Source organism: Balaenoptera borealis (genome assembly GCF_965194805.1).
Source record: "Balaenoptera borealis genome assembly, chromosome: 5".
NCBI lineage: Eukaryota > Metazoa > Chordata > Mammalia > Artiodactyla > Balaenopteridae > Balaenoptera > Balaenoptera borealis.
In genome coordinates, this window is record NC_138862.1 from 100626147 (window position 1) to 100630305 (window position 4159).

The following is a 4159-nucleotide window of genomic DNA, read 5'->3' on the forward strand; positions in this document are numbered from 1 at the left end:
TTTTTGAAATGACAAAATTATATAAATGGAGAACAGATGAGTGGTTGCTGGGAATTAGAAGAAGGTGGCGACTGGGAGTGAATTGGGTGTGGCTATAAAAGAATAACACGAGGGATCCCTGTTGCTATGGAAATGTTCTGCAACTTGTATCAATATCAATATCTTGGTTGTGATATTGTACTATAATTTTTTCAAGATGTTTCCATTGAGGGAAACTAGGTAAAGAATACATGAAGTATTTCTGTATTATTTCTTACAACTTACATGTGAATCTATAATAATTTAAAACTAAAAAGTGTAAATAAGCAACAAATCCCTAGCTCTCTCCTTCCCTTCCCTGACACCCACTCCACCACCAACAGTTTCTTCTTTCAAGTGAAACAAAGTCACTCCCACTATATTAAAAAAAAAAAAAAAAGCAATCGCAACACATAAATGATTATAAAGGGTCTTAAATCTTTACATTGGATGGAAGAATGAAAACAAGCAGATAACACCAAATAATGCATAATCCTCTGTTAAAATATTTCTTCATCTTTTATAAAGCTGTGGCCACTTTTGATAAATACAAAAATCACACATTTCCCCTATAATACTATTGAAATGTCAAAATAAATGATAATCACTAAACCATTCAAAACAGTAAAACATTTTGACTATGGGTTTTCAACCCTCCTCCCAGAGACTGAATGTACTGGAATCCATAAAACAACAACGTAGAAGGAACACAGCCTTAATCTGAGCCAGGCTGTTCCTGCTATGTTTGACTTTACGCCATCCAGGTCTCTGCTGGTTTCCCGGGGCCTTGCAATTGGATGTTGTGACTGAGAAGAAAGCCAAAAGAACATAAATATATTTCATTCTCTTCAAAGTTGAGGCTTGACTCTACTTGGTTTGGTTAACATCATCAACAAGGAAAACAACACAAGCACACAGAAGAGAACGTGGTTATGGAATGCTCATCTTCCTTGAGAACTGGTGCGAGTCAGGGGGCTTCAAGAGAATGAAGCACATGAACAGACTGTTGTTTCTTTCCTGTTGCCTCTCCCAGTTATAAAAATCTCTATCTATATCTACCTCTCTATCTCCAAAATCCACTTCTCACCACTGTCATTACTACGATCCTGGGACAAACCACCACCAAAACCACGCCGCTCAATTCTCGCGATAGATGTCTCCACTTCTATAAGCGATACCCGACCATTTATTCTCCACACAACAGCCGGAGAGCCTCACTAAACAGAAGTTAGGTCGTTTGTGTTACTTCTCTGCTCAGAACTGAGTGGCTCCTACTCGTCTCAAGGAAAAGCCGAAACCCTATAATCGTCTGCAAGGTCCTGCAGGCCAAGCCCCACGTTCACCTCCTTCGCGCAGCTCTGGCCGCGCCAGCTTCCTCCTCAGGAAACGCCGGGTCCTGAGGAGCCGGGAGCCTGCGCCTCGCCCTCACATCCTCAGCTCTGTCCGCACCGCAGGGACCCCGCGTGGACACCAGGCCTACCTCCAACCCCACACCAGTCCTTTTCCTCCACAGCTGCCGGTCCCAGTCACCTCAACACCGGCCCCAGGAGAGCAGGGAAGGAGGCCCCGCAGGCGCCGGAAGCGGGAGGCGGGAACTCAGGGGGCCCCGGTACCCAATCGGAGGTCAAAGATGTTGGCGCCCCGGGGCTGGTACGTGTGCGCCGTCCTGGCTCTGGCCAGTCCCCGGGAGGGAGGCGAGCGGGGATGGTGGGGAGCGAGGATGGGAGTAGAGTGCAGCAGCTCCGTGCAGTTTCTCCGCAGAGCTCTCTCGTGCTCCGGCTGTTCCTCCCACACTGGGTAAGCGCTCTCGCTTAGGTTCTCTGTCGCCTCCGGTCCCTCTGCCTGCGGCTTTTGCCCCTGATATGCCTGTGACTCGCTCCCTCACTGCCTTCGAGGTGTTGCTTAAATCACCCGTTCTCAAAGTGGCATCATGTGACCAGAATATTTCGTTGTACAACCATTATCCCCACCCTTTCGATCCATGCGCCTTTCTTTATTTACTTTTTCTTTGTTCAAACCACTACTCACTTTCTAAGGTAGATATTTTTTACTTTTTTGTTTGCCGTAACACTCGGCTAAAAGGTAACTTTCTTTAGGGCAAGAGAAAAAATTCTCTAGCCATACCGGCTTCAGCTTTTAGGTCACAGCAAGGACTTTGTGTCCTACTTCAGATCTGGCTCTTTTCTTCATGCTCACGGTCACTATCTAGAGCCAAGCAAACATCCTTCTCTTGAATTACCACCATAACCTTCAGCTGCATACTATTCAGTGTATCCGCTTACATGCATCTAGAGGGTTTTCTAAAATTCAAACCTGATTCTATTACTCCCCTGTCTAAAACCATTTAATGTTTTCTCGTTGCATTTAGGATTACATAGAAGTTGAGTGAGGGACAAAGACGTTGTCAAATAGAAGACTGGTGGAGCATCCTTACGGACAGTTAAGCTTGGAGATGATAGAATTATTCCCATTCCAGTGGGGCTTCTGAATATGTCCTTAGAAGAGAGACTGGTTGTGACTTGGGGCACTCTGGAATTTGAGAATGACGTGCGTAACTTTAGGTGTCACCCCGATCCAGGCTGGACAAATGAACTTCTCCGGCAGTCTTCTGCATTCCCAGTTTAGACACAGAGTAGACAGTCAGTGAGATTCTCTCAGGGTTTCTGCTTTGCCAGTAGTTTAACAATATTGAGGAACTTGGAAGTTTATTAGCATGAAAGGAAGACTTTGTGAGGATTAGGGGAGAAGTGAAACAAGGCAGTATGGGAGCAATTGTTTAGAGAGATTTATAACATTCCTTGGTATTTAACAAAGATAGTATCTTCTGATGGCAGGAGGGGAGATGGTGAGGTTAGTATTGATCAGTAGCCTGGTCTCCAGGTGCTGAGGGCAGGAATTTGAGATCATGTAGAATCAGTGACACATAAAAAGGTAAAGCTAGAAGATACCTTAGTAAAATCTTAATATATTACGTAGTAAAATCTTAGTATATATTGATACTTAGTAATATCTTTACATCTATTTCATTCCAGGTAAATTCTATGAATGTTTAGCTAATTTATTTTATTTATTTATTTAATTTTTTTTTGGCTATGTTGGGTCTTCGTTTCTGTGCGAGGGCTTTCTCTAGTTGCGGCAAGCGGGGGCCACTCTTCATCGCGGTGCGCGGGCCTCTCACTATCGCGGCCTCTCTTCTTGCGGAGCACAAGCTCCAGACGCGCAGGCTCAGTAATTGTGGCTCACGGGCCTAGTTGCTCCGTGGCATGTGAGATCTTCCCAGACCAGGGCTCGAACCGGTGTCCCCTGCATTGGCAGGCAGATTCTCAACCACTGCGCCACCAGGGAAGCCTGTTTAGCTAGTTTAAAACACCTCTATCTCAAGATGGAATATGGATAAGAGTGTTGTATCATTACGTAAATAATGTCATATTCTTATTAAATAGACTAATTTCCATCAAAACATGGATCATATCTGTCTTATTTGTTATTCTTGGTTCCTAGAGAAATGCCTGGGAGCATGCTTTTTTATTTTTTTGAATAAATGAATCACATTTATTAGTTTTATATCATTTTTGTTTCATATCATATTACCATTATATGCATGAAGATTTTTTTTTAAAATGTTTTACCTGACTGACAATTTTGCAATTTGATGGTCTATGTATAATATCCTGTGAAAAATAACATTTGAAGGATGGATGTTCATGATGGATTACCTTGAAGTTAGAAAAAGGAACGTCTTGTTATGACGTATTTTAACTTAGATTATATAATAGATAGTTAGTAGGTAGGTAATCCTTATTGTGCAGTGACTTGAAAATATATTCAGGTTGTGGAAGCTGGATTGTAGTGGATCTGATACATCTTACATTATTTTAAACTGGAGCTAAAGGAAAATATATAAATCAAAAATTTGCATAAAAACATATAACAGAAGCAACCTAAGTGTCCATCGACATATGAATGGGTAAAGAAGATGTGGCACATATATACAATGGATTATTACTCAGCCATAAAAAGAAATGAAATTGAGTTTTTGTAGTGAGGTGGATGGACCTAGAGTCTGTCATACAGAGTGAAGTAAGTCAGAAAGAGGAAAACAAATACTGTATGCTAACACATTTATATGGAATCTAAAAAA